The sequence below is a fragment of the Bombina bombina genome, chromosome 3 (genome assembly GCF_027579735.1).
Source record: "Bombina bombina isolate aBomBom1 chromosome 3, aBomBom1.pri, whole genome shotgun sequence".
Lineage (NCBI taxonomy): Eukaryota > Metazoa > Chordata > Amphibia > Anura > Bombinatoridae > Bombina > Bombina bombina.
In genome coordinates, this window is record NC_069501.1 from 191,872,143 (window position 1) to 191,890,739 (window position 18,597).

At 39.9% G+C, this 18,597-nt stretch overlaps 2 protein-coding genes across 2 annotated transcripts in view; one reads left to right on the top strand and one right to left on the bottom strand.

Annotated features, from left to right (window-relative positions):
* CMSS1 (cms1 ribosomal small subunit homolog) overlaps window positions 1–18,597 on the bottom strand; it is a 770,463-nt gene that overhangs the window by 629,424 nt on the left and 122,442 nt on the right. The window lies entirely within an intron of this gene.
* The window catches only part of FILIP1L (filamin A interacting protein 1 like), a 639,717-nt gene that overhangs the window by 438,893 nt on the left and 182,227 nt on the right, over window positions 1–18,597 (top strand). The gene's annotated exons all lie outside the window — the stretch shown is intronic.

Below are 18,597 nucleotides of genomic sequence, written 5' to 3' on the forward strand. Positions count from 1 at the left end.
TTTGGATTGTTCTTATATTGGTATTTCTCCAAAACCAAAGTGCTAGTAACTAATTATTTCCATTCATTAAGAGATGGGACATTAACCGATTTCCAATATCTGGGAATCAACCTTCTTGTGCAATTGAGCATAAATATAAGCAGCCTGGTTCTTAGTTTGCATTTTATTTTAGGAATATTATTCATTAGAAATATTGTAGGATTGAAAGGTACGACTATATCTAAAGTTTGTTCAGCCACTTTATTTTTTTGTTGTTGCCAAAACTGCTTGATGATATTGTGGCAGGACCACCAAATATGTTGAAAGTCACCCACTCCACCGCATGTTCTCCAACAAGTGGCATTTGTATTGTTGAATCAAATCTGGCAGGTGCGTAATACCATCTATATAACAGTTTAAGGTTTGTCTCTAACTGTGCTATAGAGGATGTATGGCTACTCATATTTATGAAAATCTTGTCCCATTCCTTTGGTAATATAGGTAATATTTGTAGGTCATCTGACCATTTGGAGGTATACTTAGGTAGGTTTTTGGAATGATGATCAAGGAGTATTTTATAAATAAGGTACAGTGATCCTTTAGATGGAGTCTTTGAGTTGCATATTGTCTCAAACGTTAGAGATCTACAAAAATAGGTATTGTTAATATGCGTACTGACATAGCGGTTGATTTGAAAAAATCTAAACCAAGGGTCAAAATATTCGCCAAATAATTCCTGTAAATCTGACTTGGGTTTAAGTCCAATTACTTTTTTATATTAGCTGCAGAGTATAAAGTGTATGAGATTTGCTTTTTAAGGTTTATGTGTATATTAATTAGCTAATTTTGTGTTTTGAAGCCACAACCTAATAAAATGGGTTGAGCTTGTAGGTATAATCAGAAGAACTCATTACTTTATCACATTGTGTACATATACATCCTTCTTTATCTTTTATCTGTCCATTAACCAATCACCAATACTTGGAGAGAACAATGGAAAATTAACATGATATTACCTTATCTCTTCTATACACCACTGGGAGTATAATTTCTTCTACTTGATGTGTTTAAACAGCTTGGCGTTAAGGCCAAAAACGTTCAGGATAGGTGGGGATACCACAGGCTAAATCAACTATTTCAAATGCCAATATAAGGGAAATGGAAATACCTGTAAACAATGTAATACACGCCAGCAGGTAAAGTGGATCATTGGTAACAAATTAAAGGGAAGAACATTTTTGAGTAAACTGTCCCTTTAACCGCTATGGCTTCAAATATCATCTCTATGTTGATGATACTCAGATCTACCTCTCCACCCCTGCTCTCTCATTGTCCTTTCTCATGTCAGTGGCTGCTTATCTGGCATTTTTCCTGGATGGCCTCTCACCACCCTGTCCAAAACTAAGCTCCTTCCAATCCCACCCCCCTCTAGCTCTACTCCAATTTCTAACTTCTCTATCACTGTTGGCAGCAGCACTATCTCCCATCTCTGCTGCCTCAGAGTTACACTTGACTCCAATCTGTCCTTCATACCCCACATCCAATTGCTCTCTTCATCCTGCCACAACCACTTACGCAATATCTCCAAAATTCGTCCAATTCTGAGCACTGACACTACTAAGTAACGAATCCCCTCCATGATAATTTCCTGACTTGGATACTGCTATAATCTACTAACTGGCCTTCCTCTCTCCCCCCTAAATGCCTCTGCCAGGCTAATCCACATTTCCTGCCAATCTGTATTTGCTGCCCCTCTCTGTAGTCCCTTCACTGGCTCCGCATTCACAGCAGAACTCAATTAAAAAATTATCATCCTGACCTATAAAGCCCTTACCAATGCCGCCCCTCCCCCACCTGTCCTCACTAATCAACAAATATACTCCAGCACAGCCCCTAAAGTCCAACAATGATCTGCTTCTTGTATCTTCTACCATCATCTCCTCATATGCTAGATTGTAGGACTTCTTTTTGCGGCACCAATCCACTGAAACGCACTTCCTCGCAGTGTCCAACTTTCCCCTAATCTGTTCTCCTTTAAACGCTCCCTAAAGACATTTTTTTAAAGGAAGCCTGCCACCCAAATCAATAACAACTTAATTCCACTTACCAAATAATTGCCCTCATCTAACTATGTACTAAGATTATTCCCACCACCTTGCAGTCCCCACCTGTTTCTCACCTTCCTACCCTTCTAGATTGTAAATTCCCATGGGAAAAGGACCCTCAATTCCTGCTGTATTTGTTTGATAAATTTGGCCCTGTCTCTTAAAAATATTGTATCATCGTTGTATTTTTATTTTTTGTACCCATGGACAGCGCTGCGGAATTTGTTGGCAATTGATGAACAAATGAGTGGTGCTTTAATGGTGTTTTCAAGAGATGTGCATGCGAAATAGTGTAGAAACAAAGATGGCTGCTATTACATTACGAGTGCACATGCAATGTTCCACTGAAATCACTTAAATAATATTCGTAACAAGTGGGTGAGATGTTCATGATTGTCTCTTCAATCTTTTGAGCTATATTCTGCCTGTTATGGGTGGTTGTTGCTTATGGTTAGACGCTTTGTTTACAGTTCAAAGTAGGTAGCTTTTACTACTTTCATATATTAAATTACAATACTGTGTTTTATTTGTTACATATTACTACTGGAAAACATAATTTATGCTTACCTGATAAATTTATTTCTCTTGTAGTGTGTTCAGTCCACGGGTCATCCATTACTTATGGGATATATTCTCCTTCCCAACAGGAAGTTGCAAGAGGATCACCCAAGCAGAGCTGCTATATAGCTCCTCCCCTCACATGTCATATCTAGTCATTCGACCGAAACAAGACGAGAAAGGAGAAACTATAAGGTGCAGTGGTGACTGGAGTTATAATTTTAAAATTTAGAACCTGCCTCAAAAAAAGACAGGGCGGGCCGTTGACTGAACACACTACAAGAGAAATAAATTTATCAGGTAAGCATAAATTATGTTTTCTCTTGTTAAGTGTGTTCAGTCCACGGGTCATCCATTACTTATGGGATACCAATACCAAAGCTAAGTACACGGATGATGGGAGGGACAAGGCAGGAACATTAAACAGAAGGAACCACTGCCTGTAGAACCGTTCTCCCAAAACCAGCCTCCGAAGAAGCGAAAGTGTCAAATTTGTAAAATTTGGAAAAAGTATGAAGTGAAGACCAAGTTGCAGCCTTGCAAATCTGTTCAACAGAGGCCTCATTCTTAAAGGCCCAGGTGGAAACCACAGCTCTAGTGGAATGAGCTGTAATTCTTTCAGGAGGCTGCTGTCCAGCAGTCTCATAGGCTAAACGTATTATGCTACGATGCCAAAAAGAGAGAGAGGCAGCCGAAGCCTTTTGACCTCTCCTCTGTCCAGAGTAAACGACAAACAGAGAAGAAGTTTGTCTAAAATCTTTAGTTGCCTGTAAGTAGAACTTCAGAGCACGGACCACGTCTAGATTATGCAAAAGACGTTCCTTCTTTGAAGAAGGATTAGGACATAATGATGGAACAACAATCTCTTGATTGATATTCCTGTTAGAAACAATCTTAGGTAAAAATCCAGGTTTAGTACGCAGAACTACCTTATCTGAATGAAAGATCAGATAAGGAGAATCACAATGTAAGGCAGATAACTCAGACTCTTCGAGCCGAGGAAATAGCCATCAAAAACAAAACTTTCCAAGATAAAAGCTTAATATCAATGAAATGAAGGGGTTCAAACGGAACACCCTGAAGAACTTTAAGAACCAAGTTTAAGCTCCACGGAGGAGCAACAGCTTTAAACACAGGCTTAATTCTAGTCAAAGCCTGACAAAAGGCCTGGACGTCTGGATGCTCTGCCAGACGTTTGTGTAAAAGAATAGACAGAGCTGAAATCTGTCCCTTTAGCGAACTAGCGGATAAACCCTTTTCTAAACCCTCTTGTAGAAAAGCTAATATCCTAGGAATCCTAACCTTACTCCATGAGTAACTCTTGGATTCGCACCAAAATAAATATTTACGCCATATCTTATGGTAAATTTTTCTTGTCACAGGTTTCCGAGCCTGTATTAATGTATCAATAACCGAATCCGAAAACCCACGCTTTGATAGAATCAAGCGTTCAATTTCCAGGCAGTCAGCCTCAGAGAAATTAGGTTTGGATGGTTGAAAGGACCCTGAATTAGAAGGTCCTGCCTCAGAGGAAGAGACCATGGAGGACAGGACGACATGTCCACTAGGTCTGCATACCAGGTCCTGCGTGGCCACGCAGGTGCTATCAGAATTACCGATGCCCTCTCCTGTTTGATCCTGGCAATCAGCCGAGGTAGCAACGGAAATGGTGGAAACACATAAGCTATGTTGAAAACCCAAGGGGCTGCTAATGCATCTACCAGCACCGCTCCCGGGTCCCTGGACCTGGATCCGTACCAAGGAAGCTTCGCGTTCTGGCGAGATGCCATGAGATCCAGATCCGATTTGCCCCAACGACGAATCAGTTGAGCAAATACCTATGGGTGAAGTTCCCACTCTCCCGGATGAAAAGTCTGGCGACTTAGGAAATCCGCCTCCCAGTTCTCTACGCCTGGGATGTGAATCGCTGACAGGTGGCAAGAGTGAGACTCTGCCCAGCGAATTATCTTCGAGACTTCCAACATCGCTAGGGAACTCCTGGTTCCCCCTTGATGATTGATGTAAGCCACAGTCGTGATATTGTCCGACTGAAATCTGATGAACCTCAGCTTTGCTAACTGAGGCCAAGCCAGAAGAGCATTGAATATTGCTCTTAATTCTAGAATGTTTATTGGGAGGAGTTTCTCCTCCTGAGTCCACGATCCCTGAGCCTTCAGGGAATTCCAGACTGCTCCCCAGCCTAGAAGGCTGGCATCCGTTGTTACAATCGTCCAATCTGGCCTGCGAAAGGTCATTCCTTTGGACAGATGAACCGGTGACAACCACCAGAGAAGCGAATCTCTGGTCTCCTGGTCCAGATTTAGCAAAGGGGACAGATCTGAGTAATCCCCGTTCCATTGACTGAGCATGCATAGTTGCAGCGGTCTGAGATGCAGGCGCGCAAATGGCACTATGTCCATTGCCGCGACCATTAAGGCGATTACCTCCATGCACTGAGCTACCGATGGGCTTGGAATGGAATGAAGGATACGGCAAGCATTGAGAATCTTTGATAACCTGGACTCCGTCAGGTAAATCTTCATCTCTACAGAATCTATAAGAGTCCCTAGAAAAGGAACCCGTGTGAGTGGTAACAGAGAACTCTTTTCCAAGTTCACTTTCCACCCATGCGACCTCAGAAATGCTAGAACTATCTCTGTATGAGACTTTGCATTCTGAAAACTTGGCGCTTGTATCAGAATGTTGTCTAGGTACGGAGCCACCGCTATGCCTCGTGGTCATAGTACCGCCAGAAGTGAGCCCAGAACCTTCGTAAAAATTCTCGGGGCCGTGGCTAACCCGAAGGGAAGAGCCACAAACTGGTAATGCCTGTCTAGAAAGGCAAACCTCAGGTACCGATAATGATCTTTGTGAATCGGTATATGAAGGTAAGCATCCTTTAAGTCCACCGTGGTCATATATTGACCCTCTTGGATCATGGGTAGGATGGTTCGAATGGTTTCCATCTTGAACGATGGTACCCTTAGGAATTTGTTTAAGATCTTTAAGTCCAAGATTGGTCTGAAGGTTCCCTCTTTTTTGGGAACCACAAATAGATTTGAGTAAAATCCTTGTCCCTGTTCCGATCGCGGAACTGAGTGGATCACCCCCATGATTAAGAGGTCTTGTACACATTGTAGAAATGCCTCTCTCTTTACTAGGTTTGTCGATAACCTTGAAAGATGGAACCTCCCTTGTGGAGGAGAGGATTTGAAATCCAGAAGGTATCCCTGAGATATAATCTTTAACGTCCAGGGATCCTGCACATCTCTTGCCCAAGCCTGGGCAAAGAGAGAAAGTCTGCCCCTCACTAAATCCGTCTCCGGATAGGGGGCCCTGACTTCATGCTGTCTTAGGGGCGGGAGTAGGCTTTCTGGCCTGCTTGCCCTTGTTCCATGACTGGTTGCCTTTCCAACCTTGTCTGTAACGAGCATTAGTTCCTTCCTGTTTTGGAGCGGAGGAAGTCGATGCTGCTCCTGCCTTGAAGTTACGAAAGGCACGAAAATTAGACTGTTTGGCCTTTGGTTTGGCCCTGTCCTGAGGAAGGGCGTGGCCCTTACCTCCCGTAATGTCAGCAATAATTTCCTTCAAGCCGGGCCCGAATAAGGTCTGCCCTTTGAAAGGAATGTTAAGTAGCTTAGACTTGGAAGTTACATCCGCTGACCAGGATTTAAGCCAGAGCGCTCTGCGCGCCTGTATGGCGAATCCGGAATTTTTAGCCGTAAGTTTGGTTAGATGTACTACGGCATCTGAAACAAACGCATTAGCTTGCTTAAGGGTTCTAACTTTGCTGAATGCCTCATCCAACGGCTCTGTGCGAATCGCCTCTTCCAGAGACTCAAACCAGAATGCCGCTGCAGCCGTGACAGGCGCAATGCATGCAAGAGGCTGCAATATAAAACCCTGTTGAACAAACATTTTCTTAAGATAACCCTCTAATTTTTTATCCATTGGATCTGAGAAAGCACAGCTATCCTCCACCGGGATAGTGGTACGCTTGGCTAACGTAGAAACTGCTCCCTCCACCTTAGGGACCGTCTGCCATAAGTCTCGTGTGGTGGCGTCTATAGGGAACATTTTTCTAAATATCGGGGGAGGGGAAAAAGGCACACCGGGTCTATCCCACTCCTTACTTATAATTTCTGTAAGTCTTTTTGGTATAGGAAAAACGTCAGTACACACCGGTGCCGCATAGTATCTATCCAACCTACACAATTTCTCTGGAATTGCCAACGTGTCGCAATCATTCAGAGCCGCTAATACCTCCCCTAGTAACACACGGAGGTTCTCAAGCTTAAATTTTAAATTTTAAATTTCTGAATCCGGTCTCCCCGAATCAGAACCGTCACCGACAGAATGAAGCTCACCGTCCTCATGTTCTGCAAGTTGTGACGCAGTATCAGACATGGCTCTCGTGTCATCAGCGCGCTCTGTCCTTAACCCAGAGCTATCGCGTTTGCCCCTTAATTCGGGCATATTATATAATACTTCTTTCATAACATTAGCCATATCATGTAAAGTGATTTGTAAGGGCCTAGATGTACTAGGTGTCTCAATCCTACGCATCTCCCGAGCGGGAGACGCAGATACTGACACGTGAGGAGAGTTAGGCGGCATAACTTCCCCCTCGTTGTCTGGTGATAGCTTCTTTATCGGTACAGATTGACTTTTATTCAAAGCAATATCAATACAATTGGTACACATCGTTCTATTGGGCTCCACATTGGCTTTTGAACATGATGAACAAACAGTTTCCTCTGAATCAGACATGTTTAAAACAGACTTAGCAAAGAAAACTAACAAGCTTGGAAATCACTTTCAATAAGTTTTACAAGAAATATAAAAAACGCTGCAGCGCTTCAAAAATACAGATATAATTAAAAAATTCTTAACAAGAAGTGTACTATTAGCAGAGGATTGCACCCATTAGCAAAAGGATGATTAACCCCTCGATACCCAAAACGGATAAAACAGGTATCAATTAAGATTTAACGCTTTTAATCACAGTCAGCACACCGTCACAGATCTGCTGTGACTGATTACCTCCCTCACAAATGAAATTTGCAGACCCCTGAGCTCTCTAGAGACGTCCTGGATCAAGGAGGAAGAAGCAGAAAGACTGTGCAATAATTTTAACTGCGCAACAAGGCGCTAAAACAAGGGCCCTCCCACTCCAATCACAACAGTGGGAGTCCTGATATAACGGTTTCCATGCAGAAAAATATGTTAGCCATGTGGAAAAAATCATGACCAAAGCGATTTATCACCAAAGTACCTCACAAAAAACGAATAACATGCCAGTAAACGTTTTATTAAAAAACAACATTTTTCAATGTCATGCAAAGCTATCACTAAGCCTGCTACCAGTCGCTACCACTGCAGAGAAGGCTTAAGTATTATTTCAGTGTTAACAGTATTTTCTCAGTCAAATTCTAGTCCCTAGAATATAACTCGACTGCGCATACATTTATCAGCCTGATACCAGCACATACCTCATTTGCGGAGGACCCCGCATGCTATTCCCAGTCTGAAGTTACCCCACTCCTCAGAATGTCGAGAACAGCCAGTGGATCTTAGTTACGCCTGCTAAGATCATAGATAAAAAACGCAGGCAGTTTCTTCTTCCAAATACTGCCTGAGATAGAAAAACAGCACACTCCGGTGCCATTTAAAATAACAAACTTTTGACTGAAGAATAGTTAAGTAAAAACTCCAGCTCCTCTCGCGACCTCCTTCTTTGTTGAGGGTTGCAAGAGAATGACTGGATATGACATGTGAGGGGAGGAGCTATATAGCAGCTCTGCTTGGGTGATCCTCTTGCAACTTCCTGTTGGGAAGGAGAATATATCCCATAAGTAATGGATGACCGTGGACTGAACACACTTAACAAGAGAAAATAAATTTTATTCAGGGTCATACAATTTTTTCTTCTTCATTGTGCATAAAATGTACTAATGCCAGCCAAATGTGTTTCTTTTATTTTATTTTTTTTAAAAGATCTGATTTGTAGAACTGCTTCAAGACCACCACCAAGAACAGGTGATTCACGGTCAAATAAAGGGACTTGGAGCTTTGTAGCTGCTACAATGATCATGACTAGTCTTGTAATTTGCAGACTCAATCCCTGACTGGCTCCTACAAATAAGGCAAATGGTGGGAGATGTTTGGTTATTGAAAAACAATCGTAGCAACTAGGGTTGCACAATTAATCGCAGATGCGGCTTTAAACCATGATTAATCGCCACGGTTTCAAACCGCGAGTGTATGCAATTTTTAGGCCCCACCCCTTTGACATCACCTATGACGTACAGGAGAGCCGCCTACTTTGCGGAATTTTTTATGGCGCTAAAAAAAGCCAGACCCTTGAGAAGAACTTATCAAGTGCTCCAATATTCTGATGCGAAACCGCTGAGCACACACAATATTTATTGTTATATTATCAACAGTTACTTGCTTTTTTATGCAGAAGAATACAATTTTAATAAAACATATTGTAAAACAGTAAAAACACAGAAAAAAATAGCAAACACACAGCAAAAAACGAACTAGCTTAGAGAAATAACCATCATTGATAATAAATATTGTGTGTGCTCAGCGGTTTCGCAGCAGAATATTGTAACAAGCTCGACCTGAGAGTAAAGCTCATGAGAAACAGACGGGCCCGGTGTTTACACGTTATGTGCCAGGTTTCTAAGAAAATGTGCGCATGCGCACAGGCTGTTCTTGGAGCACTCGATAAGTTCTTCTCAAGGATCTGGCTTTTTTTAGCGTCATAAAATATTCTGCATGCGCACTGGCTTTTATTGAAGAATTCGATAAGTTCTCCCTAAGGAGCTGATTGGGCTGATGTAGGTTACAGAGGGGGGGGGGGGGCTTATGGGGATTACAGGGGGTGCTGACGTGAAAATCGCGATTTAATCGCAATTGCGATTACCCCCCCCCATATCGCCCAGCCCTAGTAGCAACCAAGATGCTTGTGTGTTTTTTTTTTGTTTTTTTTAATTAGACTTGGCTGATATATTATTCTATATCAAGACAGCAGAAATGTGAATAATTACAATGTGTGCACTGCTCCTTTAAGGCAAAACTCATCTGTTCCCTGCTCTATGTGCCACTTTTTGAAGATCATTTCAGCTGAGATGGGAAACTTTAATCGACACAAAACAGCTAATAATGTATTGTATTTTCTTTCTATTTATATGGCTTCTGTTCTAGTTCTGTGACTATCAAAGGTACATTAAATAAATAATAAACTTATTTATGTACTTTCAGTATTTAGTTTACTTGCTTTTCAGGCAGTTTCCCCTGTGCATCCTGCATGATTCAGTACAATATTCTACACAGTGATTGACTGATTGTTGTATATCCTCATTTATATCTTTCCCTAACTACAAAAACAAAAGAGAAGATTAAAGGGACTTAGAGATAAGATAAGAAATCATTTGTGAAAGTGATAAAGGAAATCTGGTTTCCCTGCAAGCTCAACCCATTTTAATGGGTGGTGGTTTCAAAGAACAAACTTAATATTTCATACACCAAACAAACATAAGGAAGCAACCTCTCTTTGGAAACACATTAAGGATAAAATAATTTAACAGTACACTGTCCATTTAATATACTCAAGAGGCTTTTCAAGGAGTGTGTCATAGTGCAACAAAACAATGATAATTTTTTTTAGTACTTAATTGCTGTTGTATGCTGTACATATATAAAAATACTTTAACATTGCTTTAAGTATACATATTTCAATGAAATTCAGAACTTTTACAACAGCATACACTATATTAGTATGTGAGAAACTGTGTCAAATTACATGACAGACAGGTATCAATAGCATAAGTGACCCTCTGGTCCCCTGCCAATATAAATAGATCTAAGAATCAGATGACTAAATATTTGTGCATGCAAGTTTTAATATACCAGTTACAAAGAAAAGGCGAGTAAATACTGCAGTTCATTTATTCCAAAGAGAACTCATTTAGTCTAGCTCATATACATAATGCTTTTTAAAAAATATGTAGTAGAGTATGTGTTTGTCAAGGAGGTTCATAAAGGAATGTGAGAAGAGAAATGCCCTGAAAATGGGCCTTCATATACAGTTAAAATGTGAAGAAAAATCTGGTTATTTTCACATCCTAGTAAATCGTCCTAACAACCAAAATAAAATAAATTCAGAAAGAGGTGGAAAAATCCACAAAGTCTGAGAAAGAGTAATCTGCAAGACTATCATTCTAATTGCTGCTTGCAATAATACAAACACATTAAACGGATATAAAGGTCAAAATTAAAATGTGCATGGGGGCATTTCAGTTTTAAAGGAAAGCATTATTGGAACATACTTTCATTAGCAAAAATGCTTCAAGAAATTCAAACATCACACACTCTCGGAGTTAGCAGTGGCTTGTATGACACAAATGAAATCTGCAAAAACACAGTACATACCTTTGCCAGCTCTCTGAGCCGGCCTGGTGCTAAATACTAGTGAGCGGGCTTTCACAGCATATGTGCATATAATAAACTAATAAAACTTGAAAACCTAAGGAAAAAGATCATGTGGCTGCTTTGTGGTTTATATATTACATATTTGTAGAAATATCGGAGGAAACGTACAAAAAGGTGGAGCACATTACACACACACTACTCACAAATGCATACACAGAACACAAGTTTTTTAAAGATAACATTATTTGTATAAACAACATAATTTATGTAAGAACTTACCTGATAAATTCATTTCTTTCATATTAGCAAGAGTCCATGATAAGAAAAAAGTGCGAAAGCATAAAAAATAAGGAATTGGAATAATTGTACTTTATACAAAAAAATCATAACCACCACAAAAAAGGGTGGGCCTCATGGACTCTTGCTAATATGAAAGAAATTAATTTATCAGGTAAGTTCTTACATAAATTATGTTTTCTTTCATGTAATTAGCAAGAGTCCATGAGCTAGTGACGTATGGGATAATGACTACCCAAGATGTGGATCTTTCCACGCAAGAGTCACTAGAGAGGGAGGGATAAAATAAAGACAGCCAATTCCTGCTGAAAATAATTCACACCCAAAATAAAGTTTAAATGAAAACATAAGCAGAAGATTCAAACTGAAACAGCTGCCTGAAGTACTTTTCTACCAAAAACTGCTTCAGAAGAAGAAAACACATCAAAATGGTAGAATTTAGTAAAAGTATGCAAAGAAGACCAAGTTGCTGCTTTGCAAATTTGATCAACCGAAGCTTCATTCCTAAACACCCAGGAAGCAGAAACTGACCTAGTAGAATGAGCTGTAATCCTCTGAGGCGGAGTTATACCCGACTCAACATAGGCATGATGAATTAAAGATTTCAACCAAGATGCCAAAGAAAAGGCAGAAGCTTTCTGGCCTTTTCTAGAACCGGAAAAGATGACAAATAGACTAGAAGTCTTTCGGAAAGTCTTAGTAGCTTCAACATAATATTTCAAAGCTCTAACAACATCCAAAGAATGCAATGATTTCTCCTTAGAATTCTTAGGATTAGGGCATAATGAAGGAACTACAATTTCTCTACTAATGTTGTTGGAATTCACAACCTTAGGTAAAAATTCAAAAGAAGTTCGCAACACTGCCTTATCCTGATGAAAAATCAGAAAAGGAGACTCACAAGAAAGAGCAGACAATTCAAAGACTCTTCTGGCAGAAGAGATGGCCAAAAGGAACAAAAATTTCCAAGAAAGTAATTTAATGTCCAATGAATGCATAGGTTCAAACGGAGGAGCTTGAAGAGCCCCCAGAACCAAAATCAAACTCCAAGGAGGAGAAATTGACTTAATGACAGGTTTAATACGAACCAAGGCTTGTACAAAACAATGAATATCAGGAAGATTAGCAATCTCTCTGTGAAAAAGAACAGAAAGAGCAGAGATTTGACCTTTCAAGGAACTTGCGGACAAACCTTTATCTAAACCATCCTGAAGAAACTGTAAAATTCTCGGAATTCTAAAAGAATGCCAGGAAAAATGATGAGAAAGACACCAAGAAATATAAGTCTTCCAGACTCTATAATATATCTCTCTAGATACAGATTTACGAGCCTGTAACATAGTATTAATCACAGAGTCAGAGAAACCTCTTTGACCAAGAATCAAGCGTTCAATCTCCATACCTTTAAATTTAAGGATTTGAGATCCTGATGGAAAAAAGGACCTTGCGACAGAAGGTCTGGTCTTAACGGAAGAGTCCACGGTTGGCAAGAGGCCACCCGGACAAGATCCGCATACCAAAACCTGTGAGGCCATGCTGGAGCTACCAGCAGAACAAACGAGCATTCCTTCAGAATCTTGGAGATTACTCTTGGAAGAAGAACTAGAGGCGGAAAGATATAGGCAGGATGATACTTCCAAGGAAGTGATAATGCATCCACTGCCTCCGCCTGAGGATCCCGGGATCTGGACAGATACCTGGGAAGTTTCTTGTTTAGATGAGAAGCCATCAGATCTATTTCTGGAAGTTCCCACATTTGAACAATCTGAAGAAATACCTCTGGGTGAAGAGACCATTCGCCCGGATGCAACGTTTGGCGACTGAGATAATCCGCTTCCCAATTGTCTATACCTGGGATATGAACCGCAGAGATTAGACAGGAGCTGGATTCCGCCCAAACCAGAATTCGAGATACTTCTTTCATAGCCAGAGGACTGTGAGTCCCTCCTTGATGATTGATGTATGCCACAGTTGTGACATTGTCTGTCTGAAAACAAATGAACGATTCTCTCTTTAGAAGAGGCCAAGACTGAAGAGCTCTGAAAATTGCACGGAGTTCCAAAATATTGATCGGTAATCTCACCTCCTGAGATTCCCAAACCCCTTGTGCTGTCAGAGACCCCCACACAGCTCCCCAACCTGTAAGACTTGCATCTGTTGAAATTACAGTCCAGGTCGGAAGAACAAAAGAAGCCCCCTGAACTAAACAATGGTGATCTGTCCACCACGTCAGAGAGTGTCGTACAATCGGTTTTAAAGATATTAATTGAGATATCTTTGTGTAATCCCTGCACTACTGGTTCAGCATACAGAGCTGAAGAGGCCGCATGTGAAAACGAGCAAAGCGGATCGCGTCCGATGCCGCAGTCATAAGACCTAGAATTTCCATGCATAAGGCTACCGAAGGGAAAGATTGTGACTGAAGGTTTCGACAAGCTGAAATCAACTTTAGATGTCTCATGTCTATCAAAGATAGAGTCATGGATACTGAATCTATCTGAAAACCTAAAAAGGTTACCTAAGTCTGAGGAATCAATGAACTTTGTGGTAAATTGATCCTCCAACCATGATGTTGAAGAAACAACACAAGTCGATTCGAATGAGATTCTGCTAAATATGAAGACTGAGCAAGTACCAAGATATCGTTCAAATAAGGAATACCACAATACCCTGTTCTCTGATTACAGACAGAAGGGCACCGAGAACCTTTGTAAAAAATTCTTGGAGCTGTAGCTAGGCCAAACGGCAGAGCCACAAACTGGTAATGCTTATCTAGGAAAGAGAATCTCAGAAAATGATAGTGATCTGGATGAATCGGAATATGCAGATATGCATCCTGTAAATCTATAGTAGACATATAATGCCCTTGTTGAACAAAAGGCAGGATAGTCCTTACAGTTACCATTTTGAATGTTGGTATCCTTACATAACGATTCAATATTTTTAGATCCAGAACTGGTCTGAAGGAATTTTCCTTCTTTGGTACAAAGAAGAGATTTGAATAAAACCCCAGTCCCTGTTCCAGAACTGGAACTGTCAAAATTACTCCAGTCAACTCTAGATCTCAAACACATTTCAGAAATGCTTGAGCCTTCGCTGGGTTTACTGGGACACGGGAAAGAAAAAATCTCTTTGCAGGAGGCCTTATCTTGAAGCCAATTCTGTACCCTTCTGAAACAATGTTCTGAATCCAAAGATTGTGAACGGAATTGATCCAAATTTCTTAGAAAAAACGTAATCTGCCCCCTACCAGCTGAGCTGGAATGAGGGCCGCACCTTCATGTGGACTTAGGAGCTGGCTTTGATTTTCTAAAAGGCTTGGATTTATTCCAGACTGGAGATGGTTTCCAAACTGATACCGCTCCTGAGGATGAAGGATCAGGTTTTTGTTCCTTGTTGTGACAAAAGGAATGAAAACGATCATTACCCTGGAAAGAAAGGGAAAGCAGAGTAGACTTTAGAAGACATAACAGCATTCCAAGTCTTAAGCCATAAAGCTCTTCTAGCTAAAATAGCTAGAGACATATACCTGACATCAACTCTAATGATATCAAAGATGGCATTACAAATAAAATTATTAGCATTTTGAAGAATAAAAATGCTATGATAATTATGATCTGTTACTTGTTGCGCTAAAGCTTCTAACCAAAAGATGAAGCTGCAGCAACATCCGCTAAAGGTATAGCAGGTCTAAGAAGATTACCTGAACACAAGTAAGCTTTTCTTAGAAAGGATTCAATTTTCCTATCTAAAGGATCCTTAAGGAAGTACCATCTGCCGTAGGAATAGTACGCTTAACAAGAGTAGAGACATATGAGATAACAGAAAACAGGAGCGCTAAAAAGCTAAAGGTGTCTCTAAACGTGAATATAATTAAACCAGGTGTATCCTGCAAATAAAGTGCTATCAAAAACAAAAACTAAATGAATACAAAGTGCTGTTCATTAATGGGGTGTATATACAGTAGAAAACGAAATACTTAATATTTCAAGTTACAAAGGGTATCCCTTTAAACAGTACACTAGTGTTCTTAGAATGTATAAAATACTGAGGTTGAAAAAAAGAGACCAAATCTTACATTTAAAAAAGGGACTATGCCAATTTAATATACTTCATAAAACATAAAAGAATGATATTAGACAATTCTCTTAAAATTGTATAAATGCATAAAACTAACGGACGTCTCCGTTAAAAATAAATCTCAGGTTGCCACCACATAAAAATATATATAGAGGAAGATCCGTTATTGGGGGCCAATAGAACTAATAACAGTTCAAGTTGGAAAGATATCAGGAGTAAATTCCAAAGTTCATACTCTAAGTTAGCGATCAACCGCAGGCTTACCCCCACACTGTGTGTGTTCTGAAGTTTCTGTGTTCAAAGTTACCGCCGTAGCGGGGTGACGTCACCTTTATGGGCGCTGTCCTGGATCGGCCTCCTGATTGGTCCTTTATCGGAGCGGCTTTAGAAGGTAACTGAAATTTCCGCTGCCAAAGTATCTGCTCTTAAGTGTATAACAACACGCAAGATACCTTTGAAGGAGTGATGTGTAAAAGAATTAACTCTGTCCAATCCTCAAACTGAGGAGCTCTGATTTTTCTCTACGGAAAAGTTCCGTGCAGTAGTACCCTTGTCGGATTCTGTCGACCTTGCTTGCCAATAATGTCAGTCTCTGCCGGTCCAGCTGACAGTTGCAGATTCTTTGTTATATCAAGGGTAACGACTTCCAACAACAATGCACACTCACAAGTGTAGCTCCAGCTTAGAATGTGAATAAATAACTATAGTTGTGACTTCATCAACGCGTTTCTCCCTATACAGGGCTTTTTCAAGATCATTATTGGCAAGCAAGGTCGACAGAATCCGACAAGGGTACTACTGCACGGAACTTTTCCGCAGAGAAAAATCAGAGCTCCTCAGTTTGAGGATTGGACAGAGTTAATTCTTTTACACATCACTCCTTCAAAGGTATCTTGCGTGTTGTTATACACTTAAGAGCAGATACTTTGGCAGCGGAAATTTCAGTTACCTTCTAAAGCCGCTCCGATAAAGGACCAATCAGGAGGCCGATCCAGGACAGCGCCCATAAAGGTGACGTCACCCCGCTACGGCGGTAACTTTGAACACAGAAACTTCAGAACACACACAGTGTGGGGGTAAGCCTGCGGTTGATCGCTAACTTAGAGTATGAACTTTGGAATTTACTCCTGATATCTTTCCAACTTGAACTGTTATTAGTTCTATTGGCCCCCAATAACGGATCTTCCTCTATATATATTTTTATGTGGTGGCAACCTGAGTTTTATTTTTAACGGAGACGTCCGTTAGTTTTATGCATTTATACAATTTTAAGAGAATTGTCTAATATCATTCTTTTATGTTTTATGAAGTATATTAAATTGGCATAGTCCCTTTTTTAAATGTAAGATTTGGTCTCTTTTTTCAACCTCAGTATTTTATACATTCTAAGAACACTAGTGTACTGTTTAAAGGGATACCCTTTGTAACTTGAAATATTAAGTATTTTGTTTTCTACTGTATATACACCCCATTAATGAACATCACTTTGTATTCATTTAGTTTTTGTTTTTGATAGCACTTTATTTGCAGGATACACCTGGTTTAATTATATTCACGTTTAGAGACACCTTTAGCTTTTTAGCGCTCCTGTTTTCTGTTATCTCATAGTACTATTTTCTGGCCTATATTAGGGACTTTTAGGTCTTTTCAGGAGTTTGGTGTATCACCCTGCGCTCATATTTAACCTTTTATTTTATATAAGAGTAGAGACAGCCCCATCAACTTTAGGGATTTTGTCCCAAAACTCTAATCTGTCAGATGGCACAGGATATAATTGCTTAAAACGTTTAGAAGGAGTAAATGAATTACCCAAATTATTCCATTCCCTGGAAATTACTTCAGAAATAGCACTAGGGACAGAAAAAACTTCTGGAATAACTACAGGAGATTTAAAAACCTTATCTAAACGTTTAGATTTAGTATCAAGAGAACCAGAATCCTCAATTTCTAATGCAATTAGGACTTCTTTAAGTAAAGAACGAATAAATTTCATTTTAAATAAATATGAAGATTTATCAGCATCAACCTCTGAGACAGAATCCTCTGAACCAGAAGAACCATTATCCGAATCAGAATGATGATGTTCATTTAAAAATTCATCTGAAAAATGAGAAGTTTTAAAAGACTTTTTACATTTACTAGAAGGAGGAATAACAGACATAGCCTTCTTAATGGATTTAAAAACAAAATCTCTTATGTTATCAGGAACACTCTGAGTATTAGATGTTGACAGAACAGCAACAGGTAATGTAACAGTACTTAAAGGAAATTTTATCTGCATAAACAGTTTGTCATGACAAAACAGTACAAACAACAGCTGGAGGAACAGATACCATAAGTTTACAGTAGATACACTTAGCTTTGGTAGCTCCAGCCCCAGGCAGGGATATTCCAGAAGTATCTTCTGACTCAGCTTCAACGTGGGACATCTTGCAATATGTAATAGAAAAAACAACATATAAAGCAAAATTGATCAAATTCCTTAAATGACAGTTTCAGGAATGGGAAAAAAATGCCAGTGAATAAGCTTCTAGCAACCAGAAGCAAAAAATCAATGAGACTTAAATAATGTGGAGACAAAAGTGACGCCCATATTTTTTCGCGCCAAAAAAAGACGCCCACATTATTTGGCGCCTAAATTCTTTTGGCGCCAAAAATGACGCCACATCCGGAACGCCAACACTTTTGGCGCAAAAGAACGTCAAAAATGACGCAACTTCCGGCGACACGTATGACGCCGGAAACAGAAAATAATTTTTGCGCCAAAAAAGTCCGCGCCAAGAATGACGCAATAAAATGAAGCATTTTCAGCCCCCGCGAGCCTAACAGCCCACAGGGAAAGTCAAATTTTTAAGGTAAGAAAAAAATGATTATTCATATGCATTATCCCAAATATGAAACTGACTGTCTGAAATAAGGAATGTTGAACATCCTGAGTCAAGGCAAATAAATGTTTGAATACATATATTTAGAACTTTATATAAAAAGTGCCCAACCATAGCTTAGAGTGTCACAGAAAATAAGACTTACTTACCCCAGGACACTCATCTACATGTAGTAGAAAGCCAAACCAGTACTGAAACGAGAATCAGTAGAGGAAATGGTATATATAAGAGTATATCGTCGATCTGAAAAG